Consider the following 16599-nt stretch of genomic DNA (forward strand, 5'->3'; position numbering starts at 1 on the left):
AAGAGTATCCATAGGGAATTTCGCCAGAAAAACTGCACCGAATTCTGGTGCAGTTTTTCGTTTGGAAACTCCACTGGGGAAATAATGTTAGAAAAAAAACACTTTCTTTCGGATTCACGATTTTTGCAGGCGGAATCGCAGCTTTTCCATTGCAAAAATCACAACATTTGCCTATTTGTTGCGAGTTTTACCCCCCCCCCCCCCCATTAAATTCAATGGAAAAAAAACAAAACAGAAGAGCAGCGATTCCGCAGAATAAAGTGACAGGCTGCGGATTAAAAAAACGCACCGCAGGTCAATTTATGAAACGGTTTCTCAGCATATTTGTTTAAATTTAATCCACTCTGCTGCTACTGTAATACGATGTGGATTTTCTGCAATTAAATCTGTATTAGAAAATCAACATTGTTTACGCTAAAGTAAAAACGGCTGTAAAATACGGATGTTTTTAATGGAAAACAGCCTCTGATTTTGAGCCACTTTTTAAGCATCAAATGTTTTTAGATGCGTTTTTTGGAGCTGTTTTTTTATTGACACAATGAAAAACGGCTCCAAAAAACGGATCAAGAAGCGACATGCACTTTTTTTTTTTACAAAGCGTTTTTTTACGTGCCGTTTTTTCAAACGTCTGAACGAAACACAATTTTTCCCATTGAAATCAATGGGCAGATGTTTGGATGCGTTCGGCTTCCGCTTTTCAGGCGTTTACACCCCGAAAAATGCCTGAAAACTCTGCGTGTGTCCCTATCCATAATCAGCAAATTTCACCTGTGAGCCCCTTCCCCTACATAACACTATATGACATGTCTACACTCTGCTTTACACTAGTAGTTTAACCCTTAAAGGGAATGAATGTATCATCAGACAATGAGCTATTGTTTAAATCAAATTTGTAGTTAAACATATTTTTTAAGAATTCTTGGTGATTTTTATTTTTTATTTTTAAAATTTTCCATGTTATTATCTATATTTAAACAAAATAATCCTAAAATCTTGCAGTTTTCACTCTGGCCACTGAACCTCATATCAGACGGACACTTCCTGTTCTGTAGAGATCATTTCTCAGCAGCCAAACTAGTCAGTCCTCTTACACACAAACCCCACCAGCCCTTATACAATATCACCCCCGTCACCCTCATAACGCGGAAAAATAGCAGCGACCATTGTTTTACTTTGGTCACACCCATCGCCACTCATTTAATTATGTATAAGACATCAACACAAGAAGGAAAATAAAAGCCAACATAGAAACGCCTAGTCCCATGGTCAGGGACAGGCGTATACTACTACTATGCAGACACCAAAATAACCAATAATACTGTCATACAGTGACCATATAGTGGTCAGATACCAGTTCTATACGGACACTCTGCAGAGTATAGAAGAGAATACGGTGCTGATCAGACGCAGTAACAGGCAGAATACATAATCAGAACGTTTTGGAAAACCTACACACCCCCTGAGGAAGCAATTATAGCGAAACGCGCGTTGGGGTCTGGTGGTGGAGCAATACTTTGTCTGCTGTTATGGGTAAGGCTGTCTCAAGTTAAATCTGCATGCACTGACACTTTCTCCTCTTTTCCTTTTTCCTAAAAGTTTATATATGTTTACAGGGATTTGAGCTTAGAATTTTTTGAATCCTCACTTTGGGTTGGAATGAAAAACTTGCAGTTATCTAGCACAGCCTTAAATATATTTCTTACATGCTATCCAGCATAACTGTCTTGCTCCAGCAAAACTGTAATAAAAATTGTTGTACTTTTTCATACGGTTGGCTATATGCTCTGGTTCTTTTTCGTATTGTCTATGTATCTATGGAGCTGTCTATATGGTAAATTATGGGGGGGATGTTGGTGCTATAAACGTTTCCCAGCCCTTTACAGAACTGCTTTTGGAGTATATGTGTTGATTATTGTAATACGCTGCAGATTTTCCGCAATGAAATCCGTTGCGGAAAATCCGCAGTATTTACGTTACGTGTGAACCCGGCCTAAGGGTGTGTGTACACACAGCAGCTATACTGCGGTGAGTATGTAAAGGTGCATATACGGTCAGTCTCTCAATAAATATGATCAGACCCATGACAAAAACACACAAGTGCTGGAAGGCCAGGAATAAAATAAGAACAATATCTTATTAGGTATGCATTAAAATAACAGTTAAAAATGAGTCCCACAGAAACAAAATGGGACACTACCGTGTGGTATATACAAATACAATAAGGGTTTTACAAGGATACTGAAATGACTCCAAATGCTCAAGATGATGGAACCGAACATAACAATAAAGTGCCGTAGTGCATGAGTACAGTGTTCACAATCAGAACGTCACATAGCCTTGTAATTGTACATGTGGTCTGTACCACCAAAGGGACGTCCAACCCATGGGTCTTCTAGAACTCGCGTGGACTTGTCTTGTGTTTGACCACAATGTACTTTATCCCTCCAGAATTGCCAATAATACTTCTTCTCTCAGCCACAATGACCGCCACAATGTCCTACATGCAAGCCACAATGCCCTCAATGCCCATATGCAAACTACAATGCTCTCATGACAGCCACAAAGCTTCCATGTAAGCCACAAAGCTCCCATGACCACAGCATTGCTGTCAATGCTTCCAAGACAGTTACAATGCCCAATGTAAGCAACAATGCTCCCTTAAGAGTTACTATGCCCACATGAAATCCACAATGTCCTTTATATCAGACACAATGCCACTATGACAGCCACCGTGCCCTTTATACAAGCCACAATGCCCTCCATTCTCCATTTGTCAACCACAATGCCTCAATGACAGCCACAAGGCTCTCATGAAATTAACAGTCGGCCACATGGGGCCACAATGTACTTTATCCCTGAAGCAATGCTGTCAAGTCTGTTATGCCAGCTAAATGCCACAATGACAACCACAAACCTTTAATGCCCTTATGCCAGCCACAGTGCTCCCATGAAAGCCAAAATTCCCTCATTTTCTCCTATGACAGAAACAATGCCCTCTCATTCCAGCCACAATGCCCACACTTTCCCTTTTTGCCAAGGTCCACTTGACAGACACAAATACCCTATGCCAGTCATAATGTCACCTGCCAGCCAAAATGCCCTCATGACACCTATGTCCCTTAATCAAGGCAAAATGCCCCCAATAATAGCCATGTTGTCCTCCATGCCAGCCACAATGACAACCAACCACAAAGGTCCTATGACAGTCACAAACCCATGATAGTCACAATGCCCCGTGACAGCCAAAAGGCCTCAATGAAATCACCAATATCCCATATCGCAGCTACAATGTACACAGTGTCCCTCATCCAACCCACAATTGCCTTCAAAGCCCCCTAAGTCAACCGCAATGTAACCATGACAATCAAAATACCCTCAATGCCCCTATGACAACTAGAATGCCCAATGACAGACAAAAAAAGTCATCATGCCAGTAACAATACTTTCATGAAACTCACTAAACACCAATAAAATACACAATGATCCCATGACAGCCACAATGTCCATAATCCCAGTCATAACTCCCCATGAAACGTACAATTCCATGGATGGCCACATGGCAGCCACAGTGCCCCACGACAGGAACTATGTCCTCATAACAGCCAATATTCCCCTACAACAGCCAAAATGCCCTATGACAACAGCAATGTCCTTATTACCCATTTTAGTAGCCACAATGCGACCATGTCAGCCACAATGCCCTTCATGACAGCCACAATGCACTAAATGCCCCTATATCAACAAGAACGCACCCATACATCTACAATACCTCTTTGCTAGCCACAAAGTCCGCTATATTCCATCTCCTAGAAACAATGCCCACATGCCAACCTCAACGTACTTTAGCCCAGAAACAATGCCTATTATGCCAGCCTAATATGAACCACAAACTTTAAATGTCCCTATGCCAACCACAATGCCCCTTGAAATCCAAAATGCCCTTACTTCTCCATTTGACAGCCACAATGCTCTTCCCTCTTTTCCAACAAAATTGTACCCATGTTAGCCACAGAGACCCCATGCCAGCCATAATGCCACATGCTTGTCACAATGCCCTCATAACACCTGTTATGTCCTTCATACCAGGCAGAATGGCGTCATCAAAGTCACATTGCCACCAATGGCCCGAATGTCAGTCACAAAGCCCCCATGCTGTAGGGTGGATCTGTGGAGATGCCAGCGCTCACTTCCGCTCCGGTCCGATGTGTCCCGTAGGGGGCGCACACACACTCGTGCCCGCTCTTAAAGGGCCAGCGCGCGCACATGTAGGAAATCATTATCATCAACACACATGATTTCCTGGACTATAAGAGGGCCCCAACCCGTCTGATCCTTGTCTGGGCGTTGTTAGTTTATCCCAAGTCTGTGTTGCAAATGGTCCCTTAGTGTTTCCCATTCCAGTTGTTACCTGTGCCGTTACCTGTTCCTGTATCCCGTGCTGTGTTCTTTTTCCTGTACCTACTAGTGTTGGAGTCGTGTCTACTGCACCTGCTGTCATTTGCCACGTCCACTGTCTTCTGCCACGTCCAGTGTCTTCTGCCACGTCCAGTGTCTTCTGCCACAACCTGAGGGATTCGCCACGTCTGGCGCAACCTGCAGCACCTGAGGTCATCCGCCACGCCTGGCATTACCTGCTGCACCCGCCTCCATCCGTGCCAGAACTGCAGCCACTGTCTGGACTATCCAGGTACCCTTGTGCGGGACTTTGTATTTCTGGGGCTCCCTGTAGTTTGGCCAGCCGCCTCCCGGCTACGGCGGTGCGGCATAGTGGGTACCAATACCCCCAATACATTCCTGGTATATGCTATAGATGTACTGGATCAGTAAAGAGATGTTAGTGTGCCTCGTTTCTGATAAAACTCAAATCGTAAGAGGCAATTATATCCCTTCTGGGATAAATTCTGCGAAGCCAAACTAGAGATCTCACCTCAAGTCTTCCTATCCAAGAGGTCGCACCGACCACATCATCCTGACTAGAAGCCAGGGCCGGCCTTAGGGGTGTGACCTGTGCGAGTGCACAGGGCGCTGCACCCTCTTAGCATGAAGGGGGCGCCACTGGGCTCTGCCTCTACTCTATCCTCTGCTCTTAGTTACACACATGGAGTAAATAAGAGCCGAGGAGCAAGAGAAGAACAGGAAGCTCCTCCAACAGCCTGTCCTGCAAGAAGCCTGTGTGTGTATATGTGCCTGTGAGTATAGTTATCAGAGTGTGTTATCAGTGGTGTTACATAGGACTGGAGGTAACATCTACTACATTATCTGCACTTTGTGTGTATATATTTATATATATATATATATATATATATATTTATATATATATATATATATATATTATATATATATATATATATGCCTCTGTGTGTGTTTACATTTACCCAGAGAGTTATCACTGTGTTATCTGCATGTGAAATCTACTATATTATCTGCACTGTGTATATATGTGCCAGTGTGGGTATATATTGGTCTGTATGTGAACGTGTCTTTGTGCTTGTATATATGTGCCTTTTATGTATTTGTATATGTTCCTGTGTATGTATAATATATATATATATATATATATATACATACACGGTATGTATATATATATATATATATATCTGTATGTCTATATATTTACCTGTATGTATGTATATATTACAGAATGAGTATATAAAAATATGTGGTGAATAAATCCACTTTTTCACTAACTGTGGAGTGCTGTCTCGTATTTTGGAATTCTTCGACTAAGTATCTAGGGACACTGGTCACATGTCTGAACGGAAATATTGCACCCTATCTACACGGACTGAGAAACACACATATATATATATATAGACAAATATTTGAACCCGGATTGTAGATCTACTGGCCACATAAGAGTGGCCAGAGGCCTTCAATCCACGTGCGGACTACAAATACATCGGACCTTTTGAAATATGAAGGAACTAATTCGACAAACAATCATCCACTGAGTGTGTCAATATGTTAATATATCTGCATTGTTTACCCCTTTGTTCTAATTCAGCTGCGGTTTTTTACCTTTATGATTCACAGATCAATATATGCTTTGCATTACAGCGTTTATTTATCCTATGTCTTCTACATCCGCTTGAAATGGCAGCCGGTTGATAGACAACACTAGATGCCGTCGGTATTGACCTTGACATGCGCACTGGAGGCCTAATCTATGGAACAGCATGACGCTTTCTTGATACCTCCTGTTGCTTGACAAAAAGGACACTTCCGTTATCGCTACTTGGCGCATACGCTTTCTGGATTTGGAGGTTACGTAACGCACATAATTTCCTCTGTGTTGCATAGCAACATGATATTTCTGATAATGTCATATTACGCACGCGCTCTCGAATTCTGAGAACGCTATGTGGATTAAGCGTGCCATTATACTACACCCGGTGTTCGTTAAGACCAATGATGATTTCTGAGTTCTGATAGGTGAGTGGTCCTGGAGCCCCAACCCTCAACACGATATTCAATAATATGATAATTACGTATTTATATAGTTGATATTCTCTTGCATGTATTTTTTAATAATTGGTATTTATGCACTTTCTATATCAATTGTATTTTTTTGATACCTTCATCATGAGTCGATCGTGTCTTTTTTGTATGCTTCACTTTTAATGATTACTCCAATGAGACTGATTATGCTAATTGATGTACACTATATAGTTTGCTGTGAATCTGTATGCTTGAGAAAAGTCCTATAGTAGGACTGAAATGTTGTATTACCTAATGTTGATTGAATAAATCACCGTTTTTTCTACTACTTACCGGAGTGCTGCAAGATTATCTTTTACTATATAGAAATTTGCCTGTTTGTCTAAATATCTGCCTTTATTTATGTGCAGTGTATATGTTCCAGTATGTGCGTGTCTTTATAAGTGGTTAACTTTTGGTTTCGCCATCCAACCTAAGGCCGGCCCTGCAGGGAGATACCTCCCTGCTCTGCTGTAGTGCCGTCGCTACCGCTGAAGCAGCATCTGCTAGCAGTGCCGGCGCCCTCATGCCCGGTGTCGCCGCTAGCAGCCGCTATGGCTGCTACATTGGTAGCAACACCACTGAGTGAAGAAGCGCCCGGGCAGAAAGGCGTGGCTGAGTCACCGGGCCCGGGTGCTTCTGAAACAAGCAAGGGAAGGGAGCCAGCGCAGCACCCCCTTCCACCTGCTGGAGTGAAGCGCCCTGTGCAAAGGCACAGGTCGCACACCCCTAAGGCCGGCCCTGTCTCCCTGCTCTGCTATCTACTAGCACCACTGTAGCTCCCTGAAGAAGCGGAATCCCCGTGTGGTCGGGGACTCCACTCCTGGAGCGCTCCGCTTGATGTCTCTGTCCATATATGGATAGTGACATCAGGAGAAACTCCTGAAGCGAAATCCCCAACCACAGCTTAATGGACACAGACGACAGGAGCTTCTCCTGGAGTGGAATCCCCGGTCACAGCGTCGGCAACACTGTGGTCGGGGATACTGCTTCAGGAGTTGCCCCTAATGTCACTGTCCATATATGGATAGAGACGTGGGGGATTCCGCTCCTTCAGGGAGCTACAGTGGCGCTATCTACAGGAAGGGGGTGCTATCTACAGGGGGCCTGCAGGGTGTGTGGCACTACCTACAAGGGCTATGTGTGGCACTACCTACAAGGGGTATGTGTGGCACTACCTACAAGGGGGCTGTGTGGCACTACCTACAAGGAGACTGTGTGGCACTCCCTACCAGGGGGCTGTGTGACACTCCCTACCAGGGGGCTGTGTGGAACTCCCTACCAGGGGGCTGTGTGGCACTTCCTACCAGGGGGCTGTGTGGCACTTCCTACCAGGGGGCTGTGTGGCACTCCCTAACAGGGGGATTTGTGGCACTACCTACTAGGCTGCTGCACTCTACAGGGGGCTGTGTGGCACTCTTTACAGAGGGCTGTGTGGCACTCTCTACAGGGGGATGTGTGGCACTCTCTACAGGGGGCTGTGTGGCACTCTCTACAGGGGGCTGTGTGGCACTCTCTACAGGGGGCTGTGTGGCACTATCTACAAAGGGGTTGTGTTGCGCTATCTACAAGGGGGCTGTGTGGCGCTATCTACAAGGGGGCTGTGTGGCACTCTCTACAAGGGGCTGTGTGGCGCTCTCTACAAGGGGCTGTGTGGTGCTCCCTACAAGGGGCTGTGTGGTGCTCCCTACAAGGGGCTGTGTGGCACTCTCTACAAGGGGCTGTGTGGCACTACCTACAAGGGGCTGTGTGGCACTACCTACAAGGGGCTGTGTGGCACTACCTACAAGGGGCTGTGTGGCACTACCTACAAGGGACTGTGTGGCACTACCTACAAGGGACTGTGTGGCACTACCTTCTAGGGGCTGTGTGGCACTATATACAGGGGGAATCTGTGATGGTCATTTTACTGTGAGTGGGGGGCTGATGGTCATATTACTGAGAGTGGGGGGCTGATGGTCATTTTACTGTGAGTGGGGGGCTGATGGTCATCAAGTAGTTTCCACCTCTGAGCTCGAATTGAAATTAATAGGAGGCAGAAAATACCTGCAGCGCTCGTGTGGTGCTTTTTTGCCTGCGTCTTTTGCATTAGCTTCAACGGCTTAAGAAAAAACGCCCCAAAAAAATTCTGACGGAATTTTGAGGCAGATTTTTTTTGCCTTACAAAAAACGCTGTGTTTGTTTTTAGCCGTTTTCTTTCTTTTTATAAACAGTTTTTGGTAGGGGTGCCCTGAGGACATTTTATTTTTCAAGTGCTGCCTCGAGTCCGAAAAGGTTGGGAAACTCTGTACTAGGCTACGCAAGGATCCTGTTGTGGAGCAACTCAGTTCGTCGTGGGAACGGGGCCAAGACGAGTACAATTTTGTTTTTGTTTGGAGTCACTGTCCACAAGGGGGAGTTGGGGGATTATGGCACTGTCTACAGGGAGGCTGTATGGCAAAATCTACAGGGGGCACTATACTGTGTATGGGCCACTAAACGGAAATTATACTGTGTAGGGGTACTACAGGGGGCATAATATTGTGGACACAATTAGAGTTCAAAATACTGTGTCCTTGAAGGGGTTGTAATATATTATATTATTAAATATTATTATTATACTGTATGGGGGCACTAAAGGGGCATTATAATTTTTTTATGGGGCATTTTTTTTATGATGGGGGTGGGGCGCCGAAAGATCATTTCGCACAGGGCGCCATCTATCCTAAGGCCGGCCCTGTGTAGCAGAATAAGTCTTTCTATACAGTGAGCGATGCGTCCGTGTCAGGCAGCTGCTGCAATTGTTTTAGACTGTGGAGGGCCAGTGTAGGACGTTGGCCAGGGAGAGCTCCTAAAGTTGCAGCCTGCTCTGCGTTCTGTACAGGCCGGCGACAGCTTCAGTGCATTTATAGGAAGTTTTTCTTTTCCACTGTCTGCAGACTGCCAACCGCTGCCCACGCCCCATAGACTAAGTTGTTTTTCTTCTCTGCCATCTTCTCAGCCCCCTTCCCTGTCACCTTCTGTGTGCCACCTGCTCGCTTCTGAGCACTGAGTCCGCCATCTATTGGATTTGATTTAAAGCATGTAAATTAAATCCAATGGTAAAATTGAACTCCTTCACGTGCGGTGTCGGTGCATACAACTGTAGGAGCCAGAAGCCGAAACCAACACTGCAACATGGTGAGTGATTGTGCTCTGTACAAGCAACAGCCTTAGTGCAATAATTTATTTTTATATCTCCCCCCACTAAACCTCCACAGATCCCATACATACCTATAGTCCGCAGAGCTGTCCACCCTACATAGAGCCCCTGTCAAGTTGTGTCTCCCCCCCCCCCCCCCCCACTATTTGTTCCACCAGCCCTCCTCCAGCTCACTTTTGGCAGTCAACAGTACGGGAATCTTTCCCCTTGAATCAGGACTGCAGTGTGTGAAACATAATCTAAGATAAGTGACCTAGTTCAGTTTATTTGTTTATCAAGGATTTATCAGACCGCCCAGACCCTTCTCTCTAATTTATAGCCTACAAGATTATAAAGGCAACACACAGGTAATGCAGCACAGGGGCATGCAGAGAAGTTTGCTTCCACTAAAAAGATATATACAGGAAGTAGAGGGGAGCCATGCTGGGGACTAGGAATGAGAGGGGAGCCATGCTGGGGACTAGGAATGAGAGGGGAGCCATGCTGGGGACTAGTAATGAGAGGGGAGCCATGCTGGGGACTAGTAATGAGAGGGAAGCCATGCTGGGGACTAGGAATGAGAGGGGAGCCATGCTGGGGACTAGGAATGAGAGGGGAGCCATGCTGGGGACTAGTAATGAGAGGGGAGCCATGCTGGGGACTAGGAATGAGAGGGGAGCCATGCTGGGGACTAGGAATGAGAGGGAAGCCATGCTGGGGACTAGGAATGAGAGGGGAGCTATTCTGGTGACTAGGAATGAGAGGGGAGCCATGCTGGGGACTAGGAATGAGAGGGAAGCCATGACTGTATACCCTGCCGTTATCGGAGATTACTATAACTATAGTACAAAAAAGCACAGATACTTGTATCAGCGTGTCCGTAACCCGAATTATAAAATGATCACGTTATTTAACACACACAGTGACTGCTATAAAGAAAAAACAAGAAAAACTAAGCCAGAATTGCAGATTTTTTTTTATCCCATCTCACATAAAAAAGAATAAAAAAGGTCTTATGTGCCCCAAAATGTTACTATGAAAACATCAACTGGGGCAGGAAGAGAGCCCTCAAACAGCTTCGTTGGCAAAAAAATAAAAAACTAATGTGACATAAAAACAAATGATTTTTTTTTTTTGTGTAAAGGTATTCAAACATGAAAATATATATATATAACTTTGGCATCGCTGTCATCGTACTAACCAGCAGAATAACATTAACATGTCATTTATACAGCACTCTGTAAAAAACTTGGAAAGCGGCAATAAAAACACATTAAAAAAATCGCTGCGTCCTAAAAGCCAAAATAGGTCGAGTCCCTGTCACCCATTTCTGCCATTCCTCTGTTATTCCTCCTAGAAACTTAGACCTAAATTGACAACTGGGTGTTACCAGCTGGGGGTGTGTCCCTACACAGTCTGACAATGTCCAATCAGTGCTGACAGAGTGAGACTGTGTAGGGACACGCCCCTTTGACAAGGTGAATGGTAACACCCAGTTGAGAATGTATTCATACATTGCTAGGAGTAATAACAGAGGAACGGCACAACGCAGAGTTCTAAAATAATTTATTCTAGAATTGTTATTTCATGGGGAATACTTACTAAAATATAAATGGCATTTTCTAAAGAGCCATGTAACCCGCCTCCACTTGTGAGATGTAACAAACATCCTTATTTACCACTACAGATCGCACGGTCATGGTTATACAAATAGACTTTAAATAGGATTACTAATTATGGATGCTGAGCTCCGGCTGGAATCATGTTGTTTACCTGCACCGGCGTCTCTTCTGGGAGGGACAGAGTACAAGAAACAGCTGCAGAACAATCTGTCCTCCTTTCACTCACTGATCAGTCACAAATATGAGATGTTATCTGCACACGGACGATTATTGCCCCCCCCCCCCCCCCACCCCCCACCAAACCCTTGCATGTCGATCCCTGTATAAACCCTATGATACAATGAACATGGATGTAGCAGAGTTACAAGGTGATCTCATGTGTGTGGCCTCTGAGCCACTAATACCATTAGCCTGGGATTTATGGAGATCATTAGATTCATTTCCATGGTGTTTCGCACGATCCATTTGGGCAAATGTATAAAAAGTGTCTTTATGCCAACTGATGTCTGCAAAAATGTCAAAATGATAAGAAAAAGGTGCACAGATAGATTATAGCCGCCCTCCAACATTCCCAATGTTACAATTACCCCTTCCCATAGCGGGACACTCCAAATGGATATATATATATATGGAGCACTTCATGCAGTGGCCCCAAAGTTCTCACGTAAACTGCAAGAGAGTGAGTCACACGTGCCCCAAAACGTGCCAGAGACCCCACAACAATGTACACGTCTCACAAACCCGTTATAATATGCCAGTCACAGAATCCTCTACAGTAATGTGCCAGCCACAGAAGCCCCCATAACTATGTACCAGTCTAACAAACCCCATAATAATGTGCCAGCCACAGAAGCCCCCATAATAATGTACCAGTCTAGTAATGTGCCAGCCACAGAAGCCCCCGTAATAATGTACCAGTCTAGTAATGTGCCAGCCACAGAAGACCCATAACAATGTACCAGTCTCACAAACCCCATAATAATGTGCCAGGCACAGAAGCCCCCATAACAATGTACCAGTCTCACAAACCCCATAATAATAAGCCGGCCACAGAAGCCCCCATAACAATGCACCAGTCCCACAAACCCCATAGTACTGTGCAAGCCACAGAAGCCTCCATAACATTGTGTCGGTCTCACAAACTCCATAATAATGTGCCAGCCACAGAAGCCCCCATAACAATGTACCAGTCTCACAAACCCCATAATAATGTGCCAGCCACAGAAGCCCCCATAACATTGTGTCAGTCTAACAAACCCCATAATAATGAGCCAGACACAGAAGCCCCCATTACAATGTACAAGTGTCACGAACCCCATAATAATGTGGCAACACAGAAACCTCTATAGTAATGTGCCAGCGTGTGAATACACTCTAAGGCTGTGTTCACACTGAGTTTTTTGCAGGAGGAAAATTCCTCCTGCAAAAACTGGTCCAGTAGGTTTTTGCACAGTGGTTTGACAAAAACTCGTCAAAACACTCGTCGAGGTTTTTTTTTCCTCTTTCTGACTGATTGAAATGGGGTTTTGGAGGCGGAAACCGCCTCAAGATGGGTCATGACGCTTCTTTTTACCGCGACGCGTTTTTTTTACTCGCGGTAAAAAAACTCGTCCAACTCCCATTGAAATCAATGGGAGGCATTTTCGGCGGCTTTTGAGGAGTTTTTTTGCGCGGTTTCCGCGTCAAAAAAAATCGTCAAAAAACTCTGTGTGAACAGGGCCTAATGGCTGGGTTCACACGGAGTATTTTGCCGAGTTTTTTGACGCGGAAACCGCGTCGCAAAACTCGGCAAAAACGTCCCGAAAATGCCTCCCATTGATTTCAATGGGAGGCGTCGGCGTCTTTTTCCCGCGAGCAGTAAAACTGCCTCGCAGGAAAAAGAAGCGACATGCCCTATCTTCGGGCGTTTACGCCTCTGACCTCCCATTGACTTCAATGGGAGGCAGAGAAAGCGTATTTCGCGCTGTTTTATGCCCGCGGCGCTCAATGGCCGCGGGCGAAAAACGCCACGAAAAACTCCGCGAAAATCGGCGTGCAGGGAGAGGAAAATCTGCCTCAAACTTCCAAACGGAATTTTGAGGCAGATATTCCACCTGCAAAATACTCCGTGTGAACATATAAGGCCCTGTTCACAGAGTTTTTTTCAGGCAGAAAAAATCTGCCTCAGAATTCCTTCAGGAATTTTGAGGCAGATTTTGAATTGCCTGCACGTATTTTTCCACGTTTTTTTCACTGCGTTTTTTCGCCCGTTAGCCATTGAAGTTAATCCAAGGGCCGCAGGCAAACAACGACATGAAAAACGATCAGAAACTACCTCGCGGTGGTATAAATAATTCGGCCACAATACTGCGACAGGTGCATGCAGACTACCGGGCTGACTTGTGATATATAGTCCCCTTTAACCCCTTCTCGCATCATCACGTACATGCACATTACGGGAAGTGTCCCCTTCCGGCATTGCGACGTGCGCGTACGTGATGGAGAAGCTGTGCGCGAGCGATCGCCGCGGAAGCGCTGCTGTGACTGACAGCCAGGCTCCCGCTGCAACGACCAGGACAGTGAAACATCCAATTCTGGTTGTTTAACCCCTTAAATGCTACAGTCAATAGCGACCACGGCATTTAAGTGGCTGCCGACGGGTTGCCATGGCAGCCAGGGGCCTAACAAAGGATTGCTATGACTATATGCCTATTAGGCCGTGCCAGAGACTGCTTGTTAGGTTTACACTGACCTCCCATACCTCCCAACCTTACCGAAGCCAGCAGGACAGTCCCAGGTTCCGGGCGGTGTCCAGCTGTCCCTGGCGACCCGAGGCATGCCCAGGTTTCAACTCTATCTGCATCCTCAGAAAGCAGATGCAGCTGAATTCAATGGTGGAGCAGGGAGCTGTCAACTATGTAAAGCCAGCAGTGAGCGGCTTGGCACAGGCAGGCGCGATTCAGCAACGTCATCGCGCCTCTCTGCACCAAGCCATATATAGTACAGACCGGAGAAGCAGAGGGATCTCCTCCAATCGTCATGGAAACGGGGTTAGGTGAGTATTATTTTTTAATTGGGCACTATGGGAGCATTATACTGGGTATGGGGGGGCAATTGTGGGGGGCAGCTATGGCGAATTCTACTAAGTGGGGGCAGCTATGGGACATCATACTGTGTGGGGGCAGCTATGCGGACACTATAATGTATAGGAGCAGCTATGGGGCATTATAGGTTGTGGGGGCACTGTGGGGCATTATACTGTGTGGGGGCCACTATGGTGGCATTATACTGTGTGCTGAGTACTATGGGTGCATTATACTGTGTGTGGGGAGGCACTAGGGGGGTATTATACTGTGTAGGAGGCACTATGGAGGCATTAAATGCATTATATGGTGCGGAGACCACTATGGGGGCATTATACTGTGTAGGAGGCACTATGGGGGCATTAGATGCATTATATGGTGTGGAGACCACTATGGGGGCATTACACTGTGTAGGAGGCACTATGGGGGCATTAGATGCATTATATGGTGTGGGGACCACTATGGGGGCAATATACTGTTTGGGGGCACTATGGGGGCATTATACTGTGTAGGAGGCACTATGGGGCATTAGATGCATTATACGGTGTGAAGACCACTATGGGGGCATTATACTGTGTGGGGTTAACTGGGTGTGTATGGTCGGAGTTAGAGGCGTGGCTTAATGGGAAAATAATTCTGCGCCCCATCTGTTGTTCCTCCTTGCAATACTGGAAAGTTGTGGGGTATGTGACATGCAGTAATGATTTGGTTCAGTAATTTGAGTTTACTGAAACATTATATCAGTGATCAGAAGATCTCATTGTGTAGTGGCGTACATAGACTAAAAAAAATGATATAATGTTAAATAAGATTTATTAAAAAATGTTAAAGTGCACAGTAAAAATACAATAATACAATTTTTTCCATAAAAAGTGGTTTTATTTCCTAAGCGTGTAAAAAAAAACAAATAAAAATACACATATATGGTATCCCCATGATCGTAACGACCCGAGCAATAAAGTTATTACAATATTTAAATTGCGTGAGGAACGCCGTACAAAAAAAACCCCGCAAAAGCAATGGCGGAATTGATTTTTTTTCCACCCCCCCCCCAACAAATCGACTGAAAGTTAATCAATAAGTCCCATGTACCCCAAAATGCTACCAATAAAAACTACACCTCATCCTGCAAATACCGAGCCCACATGCGGCTGCATCGACAGAAAAAGAAAGAAGTTACGGCTCTTGGAAAGCGGCGATGCAAAAACAAAAAAACATTTTTATTTAAATGTGTTTTTATTGTACAAAAATAGTAAATAAAAAAACGGCAATATTTGGTATTGCCGTAATCGTATCGACCAATAGAACAAAGGTAGAATGTTATTGGCACGGCACAGTGAACGGCGTCCATTTAAAGTGCAAAAAAACAACGCAGGAATAGCTAATTTTTTCAATTCCCTTCCCCAAAAAAAGTTAATAAAAGTTAATCAATATATTTTTTGTACACACACAAGATGCCATTAAAAAAATTTAACTCATTCCGCAAAAAACAAAAAACCCTTAAAAGTAATCACTCTTGGAATGCGACAAGAAAAACAAAACAAAAAAGAAAGCATGGACATTAAGGGGTTAAAAAGGATCGGTGACCTCTCCTGCCGTGTCATTTTTAGTAAACAAAGCATCTTTTTCTTCGAACTCTGCATAGTGCCATTCCTCTGTTATTCCTCCTGGAAATGTCTGAATAAATTGACAACTGGTCAATACCGTTTTTCTTGCCAATAGAAAGCCTGACAGCGACAACACTGATTGGACATTGTCAGACTGTGTATGGACACGCCCTTTTGCCAAGGGTGGAATGGTAATAACCAGTTGACAATTGATTCATACATTTCCAGGAGGAATAACAGAGGAACATCATAATGCAGTGTTTAAAAAAAATAATTTTTCATGGGTAATACAAGTATTTACTAAAACTGACGTGTCAGGAGAGGGGACTGGTCCTCTTTAATAAGAAAATACATTTTGCTACATATATAGCACCTGAGCCCCTATCAGCAGCTCTGTCAGGCCGCCTGCACACGGCCCTAGTCGTAATCACGGGCACGGACAGTCACCCGCCTTTGCGGGTAATAGAAATGAATGGATTCGTACTTTGATCCGCAATTACGCCGGCCGGATCATGTCCGTGATAAGATAGAACATGTCCTGTCTTTCCACGGATCAGAAAGTTGGGTCCGTTTTCACCCGCTAAAGTGATGGGTCCGTGAAAACTATCGGGTGCCACTCGGGTGCCGGGGAAAACGGCCCGAGTGGCACTCGGTCGTGCGCAACTGCACTT

This window comes from Rhinoderma darwinii, chromosome 12 (assembly GCF_050947455.1).
Source record: "Rhinoderma darwinii isolate aRhiDar2 chromosome 12, aRhiDar2.hap1, whole genome shotgun sequence".
Taxonomy (NCBI): domain Eukaryota; kingdom Metazoa; phylum Chordata; class Amphibia; order Anura; family Rhinodermatidae; genus Rhinoderma; species Rhinoderma darwinii.